The sequence below is a fragment of the Mangifera indica genome, chromosome 13 (genome assembly GCF_011075055.1).
Source record: "Mangifera indica cultivar Alphonso chromosome 13, CATAS_Mindica_2.1, whole genome shotgun sequence".
NCBI lineage: Eukaryota > Viridiplantae > Streptophyta > Magnoliopsida > Sapindales > Anacardiaceae > Mangifera > Mangifera indica.
Genome location: NC_058149.1, coordinates 9887729 through 9895940, shown reverse-complemented (window position 1 = coordinate 9895940; position 8212 = coordinate 9887729).

Genomic DNA, 8212 nt, shown 5'->3' with positions numbered 1-8212 from the left:
TCGTTTAAAAAGATAATTTGAATGATAAAATAGAGAATTTCAAATATAAAAAAATATATATTTAAGTTTATTCTTATAATATTTTAAAATTAAATTTTTTACTTATCTGATGTAATAATTGTAAAAGTAATTATTGAATCCGAAATTCAATAATTTGACAATGAAACTTCTTTTAAAAAAATAAATTGATAAAAATTGAACACAAATGTCATTTATTCACTTTACTCTGAGAGATTAATTTATAAAATGACAAGAACATAATTTCTAAGAGTTACATCTTAGAAGATTAAAGGATCTTTTTTTATAATTGATTTTTGTGGTTATGATGAATAATAAAGTTATATATACATAATTTTAAATTTATAATTATAAATATTTAATTTAATAATTTTAAATTAATAATAAAATAATATTTAATTATATAATAATAAATCTTTTACTATATTCCATTATATTTTCTATCCGGTATGGCTACCATGTTTCACTTTTTCGCGAAGTCTGAAAAAAAAAACAAAAAAAAAAAAACAGATAAAGACGTCTGAGAGACAACATGCGAAACAGATTAAATTCCATTTGGATAACGACACGCGGCGGGCAGTAAACAGGGGCATGTGAGGGACACATTGACTCAGCTTGTCCCAATTTGAGAACCACGTCATCATGTTAAACCCACTTCCAATCACACCCATGCCTCCCATGTGAATTTTAAGTTCTAACTACCAAACTATAATTTTTGTTCACATATTTTTTTTTGAAGAATAAATTACGTTGTCCTTCCCAAGGTTTGTCGTAAAATCGTTTTGACCACTACATGAAAGAACACTTTTCCATTCAAAATTTGCTAATTAAAAAAAAAAAAACCTAAAATACTATCAAAAAGTCAAATTACTATTTTATTTTTTAAAATTACCATTTAACCCTAGATTGACAAAAAGTTTAAAATACATTTTGAATATCCAAATTACGTAAGAATCTATTTATTTTTCTTTTATTTCATTGATCACCGTCCACTTCTTATCTTTATGGTTTTAAGTTACTATCAATTTTACCCTCTTCCTTTTCTTTTTGTATTCTTTTGTTCCATTTTCTTTCACTTTATCTTTTTCTTTGATTTGACAAATTCATTCTAATGTCGATGACAAGTTTCACTTGACTAAATCGTCAATAACAGCTTATAACACAATGAAAGCGAGGGTGATGGCAGTTGATAGCGATGAAATTGTGGTAGCGGTAAAGATATTATGCTAGTGGCCACGGTTTTCAAAAAATTTAAGGATTTATTTATGAGTTTCTAAATCCTCTAGAGGACTAAATTGTTGTTTCAAAATATTTGAGTCTAATTTGTAAAAGTACTATTTTTTTTTTCAAAAATAATGGACGGTGAAATAAAAATTTACCTTTACATTGTTAGTTTTTTTTTTTTTAAATAGAGATTGGAAAAATTATTATTTATATCATATAAGAGTGAAAAAATGTTTTTTTGACCAAATCTTAGGTGAGAAAATGTAATTTTTGCCCTCGCACTATTATTCCTTTGTCGAAATCGGCAATATAATTCCTAAATTTTATCTCGCTGCAATAAGGATATAGAGATCAATCACTCTCACACCAATTTTTGTTGAGAAAAACTTATTATATAGTAAAACTCTTTTTTGATCAAACTTATAGAGAGACATAATCTCATCATTGTTCAAACAAATCAACTGAAAAATATAATCTTGTTATAATCTTCTTGAAAAAATTATAATAGTTGAAAGAGCTAATAAGGGAAATTGATTAATTTAGCCTGAAAAAAATTACTAGTTAATAAGAAACCACTCTAAAATTTTACTCTTTGAAGGAACATAAATGAAGCAAAATTTATAGAAACACAATGTAGAAGTGAATACAAAGATATTCACCTAGAATCCGAAAATGAATGCTAAGAAAATAAAGAAAAAACTCACAAGTTAGTCGATAAAAGATCTTTGTTTTAGAGCTCAGAAACATCAAAGCATATTATAACTTATAGAAGAATCAATGAAGATTCAACATAATCAACAAAAGACTAAGCAATTTATGTATAATCACAAATAGTTTGCTATTTATGAGTCAAAAGGAGAGTTTACTCTTAATTACAACAAGAGCTTTGGAATCATCGGGCTTATTTTTAGGTGTTTGACTAATAGTTCTCTTTTATAATGATGGTTTTGGAAAACGACGACCAAAGATGGTTTTGAAAAACAATGGTCGATGATGGGTCCAGCAAATGATGGTTGATGGTAGTGGACGCGAGGGAGGTAGACTATTGGTTGTTTTAGAAAATTAAGAGATTTTACATTTTCTAATTCAGCTTTATGTGTATACTCTATTGAACGTAAAATGCATTTTTTTTAATAATTTATGTTTGATACGACAATAAGAGAACGCAACAAATAAGATGGCATCTGCCACATTGGCTAACACGTTAGTGGATATCCGCTTGTGTACCTAAATTGAGTACATATAACATTTTTGTTAAGTGAATGTACTAAACTCAATTTTGTTTGAAATTTGTCTCACATGAAACATAAAATCAAGCTAAATCTTAAGAACAAATCATTTTATATCTTAAGTGATATGACACTAATTTAGAACATAATATATAAACACACTCCTAAAATAACTGTATTATTTTTCACGATCAGATCACGAAGATTTTTTCTTCATAATCAAAGATTTCATTCATATTTATAATACGGGTAAATTCAATGTATATTGATCAGACTTATAATTATTATATTAGATAAATTAAAGTTTTATAAGTATGATAGAAGTTTAAAATTAGATTTTTATTTTAAAATTTTATTAATTTTGTTACTCTTTATAGTCACGGAGAATTTATTTTAAAGAAAAAGAAGTTCGAGAATGCATTGGATTCATGACACCAATACATTCATTAAGCATAATCATGAATGCCTGAAAACAAACCAACACCATAAAGCATTATATATAATTGATCTTTAAATTCTTTATCTAGATGATTGAAATAAAAAAGATAATAAAAAAAAATTGAAATCTGTGGATAAAAACAAATGGAGATTGGATGGTCGATCAAACATGATCTTCTCAAAGTTTTGTAAATCTAATTTTGGTGTTAACGAAAATTAGTACATGAATATAAGAAAAAAAGAATAAAGTGAAGTGGGTCAAAGAGAATGCGATTTAAGATTCGCCATGTCTTTATTAAGACAATATCTTTGAAATCTGTAATAATGAAGGCAGGTTTGTCGAAATCAATGAACAGATGATATTTTAAATTTCAATTTCGAAGATACGAAATAATTTGGACGATGAAAATGAAAATTTTATATAAAATTTAGTATAATTTAGTTTAAATTATAAAATAAAAAAATTTTTTTAAAAATTATGATTTAGCCTGATTTATAAAATAATCTGTTTAAGATTAAAAAAATTTTAAATTATTTTTTCAGTTTAGATTATAGTTTGGATAATTTTTGAATCAATCTGTAAACTATATATATATATATACAATAAAATTTTTCAATAAATAATTAAATGTATAATTTATTTTTGTATATTTATTTTATTATTTTTCTTTATATGTATATTATATAAATATTTCATATTTATTTTATATGTTTATATTATGTTATAGAAAACTATAATTTTATCAAATAATATATATTTAAAAGTGCATGATTTCATAGGTTTAAACTTTAATTTAAACCGAACTAAACAATATTTTTCAGTTTGATTTATTTTGATTGAAAATCTAAAATGGTTTGGTTTGAATTGAAAATTTTTAAACTACTTTTTCAATTTGCTTTAAAAAGTTCTTAAACCGTACCAAACCAAACCATGCACACCCCTAATTTTATGTATAAAAGAGTATAAGTTCACACATCTTCCGATGATATTTTAAAATTAAATTTTTGACTTATTTAATTCTAATGGCTCATTTAGTTTTAAAAAAATAATTGGACTCAGATTAGATTCCTCATTATTAAAACAAAAAACCCAAAATATTTTTAAAATATAAAATTGTTTGATTTGATTTGAAAATTTTTCAAATCAGTTTTTTCAATTTGGGTTGAAAAAATTCATAAACCATACCAAACCAAATTATACACACCCTTAATTTTATACATAAAAAAATATGAGTTCAAACTTCTTTTAATAATATTTTAAAATTAAAATCTTAACTTATTTAATTTCAATGATTCATTCAATCATAAAAGAATATTTAAACTCAGATAAGATTATCGTTATCAAGATAAAAAATCCAAGACATTGAAAATATCATTTGCATTATACGTAACCCAGAGCAGATCACGTTCGAGCTCTTTTTGTTTCCTACTTATTAAGTAACATTATTAAAAGATAGAGTGATTGAATACAAAATGAGGTTGAGGGGCGCACGTTCTTGAGCAAATGTTGATATGTTTATGGAGGCATGTGCGTTGTGTCACCAGGGTTTAGGCCTTTCAGGGGGCGCTCAAATTCTCCTTTGGGAGAGTTGGGAAGCTGATACTTGTTTCATAGGATTCTGGCTATGATCAATAATTAACTTTGTCAAGTTTCAAAGCTAATGAGATTATGCATAAATATGACAATTTTGATATGAATTTAAAATCTTTGACTTTTTCTAATATTAATGAAAAAAAAATTTTCTGATAGAAATAGAGACGAAGATGAGGATGGAGATAGAGATTAAGAATATCCTTTTAATCAAGGACAGACTAGAGACAAAAGTAAATGTGTTCTCTCTCTACCTTGTCCCGTCCTTGTCCCTGTCTTCGTTGATTTATATTAATATTTTTATTTAAAATATTAACATATCTTTATAATTTTAAATTATTTATATTTTTTAAATTTATTTATATTTTTATTATACGTATTAAGGTAATTAATATATTATATTTATGACATTTGAAATACTAGATTAATTTTAATTTTATATTATTTTATTATTTAATATATTTATATTATTTTTAGAGTATATGAAGAATAAATCTTTTTTCGTAAAAATAAGAATAAAGAGAATATTTTTTTTTGTAAAAAAAAGATAGAAAATATTTGTCATCCCTACAAAAAAGATAGACTAAAAACAGAAATTATTACCTCTTATAGGGACAAAGATTGAGATCCTCCCTCCCTATTGTCATCTCTAGATATGCATAACTTGACATTGTCCATACACATCAGCAGAAATTTGACTATGCAGGTAGAAATTGGAATAGTTGAGGCTACGCACTGTTGAGTGGCATCCAATGTCTGAAATTAATGGCCGAAAATGGGTTGATTCTCTAAATTATTTCATGATCGTGATGTGAAAACCACATCAGCCACAAGTTCCTGGCCCTTTTGTTATTTATAGGTTTTCGTTTGTAGACTCATTGTTTTTTTTTAAATAGGTTTTCGTTTGGCAACTTTTCGGTGACGATTTCTTATTTGGCCGTTGGTATTTTCTCTCTCTTTCAGTCTATCCCAGCCGTTTTCATTGGAGCTTCATTATTAGTATTTAAACCCATTTATTAAATATAATTCTCTAATATATGGTTTAATGGTACCAGCTTGGTAGAATAGACAAGTCCAATGTCTAACTCGGTTTCCCCGGGACATTCATTAATGGTATTTAAACCCATTTATTTGTTCACTATCCCCTTTTCAAATGTTCTTTGCAAATGGGTATCAATTTCTCAATTCTATGCATAAAATTTCTGATAGTTTATGGAAGCCCATTGATCCCAAAATCTTCTCTTCTTTATAATATAAGCGAAAGAAAATAGCTTTTTATTATCTTAAATATGCTGAATCTGAAAGTTTCCTTAAATCTTCTTTCAAAACTCTGTCGTATTTTTTCACATTCATCACACATTCAAAATCTTTCGAACAGTCACTGCTCTCTGCCATTGCTGGTCCAGGCCTAGGGAGGGGGTGCCAAGCCCAAACGGGGATGAATGCCCAAGGCCCCGTTCGCAAGTGTGGAAAGATTAAAAACGATAGTATATAAAGATTTGGATTTTTTGCCTTATAAACAATTGTGCGTATATAAATAGTGTACGCCTTCTCGTAAGTATGCTATGTGGACAATATGAATATTGTGTCATGTCAAACGACTATGCCATCGGTTTCTGAGAGATTTCATTTAAGATCATGTATTGCTGAATTTATGGCCTTATCCCATTATTTGTGTTTATCAGTTATGAGAGGGGGTATTTATACTTCTAGTCAATGGAGAGTGTTTTGGCCAAGGTTTGGACAATTTCTAGCAATCAAAAGGTGGCTTCGGCATCAATTTTTATGATAGGAAAGAGGGTCAGAGTTATTCTTTTTTGTATTGAATTAATAAGTAGGTTTCATAAATGAAGTTTTTTTTCTCCCCTAAATTTCATGCATGGTCAGAATGGATAATCTATAACATATGGTTAAATTGAAGGGTAAAAACATGTAATCACGATCAAATTTTGTGAATATTAATCTATAATCAAGCATCAAGCAACATGAAAAAGCATCAAGAACATTTAATCTTGGAAGACATGCTTTCTTTAAATATTTTCACACATAACATATCAAGTTTCAAAATTGCCATCGTTCGATCGCTCATATTCATAGACTATTTGATCTCATCATCAACCAAAGGAGTTTTCCAAATTTCAAAAACAATAGAAGCAAGATCAACTGCTACTTACCTTAGTTCCCAGCAAGAAGATTTAGAGTTGATTATATTCTTCTTCTTTGGATTCTTGATTGTCAAAGCCTCAAACATGTTGAAACTTGCTGCTCTGCTAACCAGAGGTCTCTCCACGCTTTACAACTCCCTCTCTTTCTCTCTCTTTCAAGGACATATGCTAGGGTTTATAAAGGAGAAATAAGATTTCAAACCCCTCCCCTCCCCCCTCCCCCCCTCCCCCCCCACTCTAGAGCATGTCTTTAAATAAGACTTAATAAAAAACGTCATGGATAACCATGCCCTCTAAGGATGCACGAGTGTACATCCATTAAGTCTATCAATGTGGCAATATTCATGGACTATGCTTGTGGTAGGCTATTGTACGAGCATATACTATTGTACCTTAGGTCAAAATTCAAAATCTGATTCTATTCTTGATTATTCAAATTCATATTCAAACATAATTAAGGGAAATGATTAAAACGCTTATTGAGTATACTTAAGGGTGTTACATATGGTTGTAAGATCTCTTATATAAATTGAGACTTACCTTATAATTCCCTAAGCCTAGTTGTTTATCATCAATAAAAGAGATAAACCTTTAAATTCACATAAACACTTAACCAATCACACAGATTAGCACCTGTGACATCTGTTAAAGCTTTCACACGAATTCATGGTGTCATAGTGCTCTTGTGTAGATAAATAGGGCCACATTGAATTGACGAAAGAAGTGAAAATGGATTTGGGATGAAATCTGCCTGGTGGAGCCTCAAAACACAGTTACAAGGTTCCTTTTCATGTATATTATATGTATAATAACCCCCTTGATCCATGGGGTAGTATTTTGATATGAAAATTTTAATTTCGTTGTTGTATAGTGTTTTAGATAGAAAAAACTCTTTCATATATCACATATCGTAGTGATGTACAACTTGATTACATCAATAAAAAAAGTTCAAGTATACTTCTTGTCACACATTTACTTTCAGTTTTTATAGTTTCAATGTACAACGAACCAAGCAACTGGACTTATGTGTACTTAAGCTTACACACTAAAGAACTTAAGCCCTTAAACTTGGGAACTTAAGCAGACATGACTAATGTGGTCAATGGGAGTGACTGATGGGTATAGTCGCTATAATAGGCAAGCAAAGCAAGGTTCCTTATCTATTCTTCTGTCTATTGCTTTTTGAAGCCTTTTTGCCTGTCTTAATTGTCCTTTCTTTTCCCCTCTGTTCATGGAATACATTTTAAACATTTTGTAGAAGCAAGCCAAAAGTCTGTGCAAGTTCTTTCCAAAACTCCATACATGGGTAGATTCCATCTACAATCAGTGTTTGGACTGATTCTTTTAGAGCGTAGACTGTATTTGAGAGTTTAGCATTGAAGTGTTTCAGGTGAGACTTCATTTTTTTCATCTTTCTTCTGATTCACATTTTCTCGGTGGCTTAATGACATTGAAAACCTTCTAGTTGCTTGGAATTGTTCAAGGAGTCGTGTAGGAAATTGATTCAACGACGTGATGAAACCTGCAAGTAACTTCTTGAACCACTT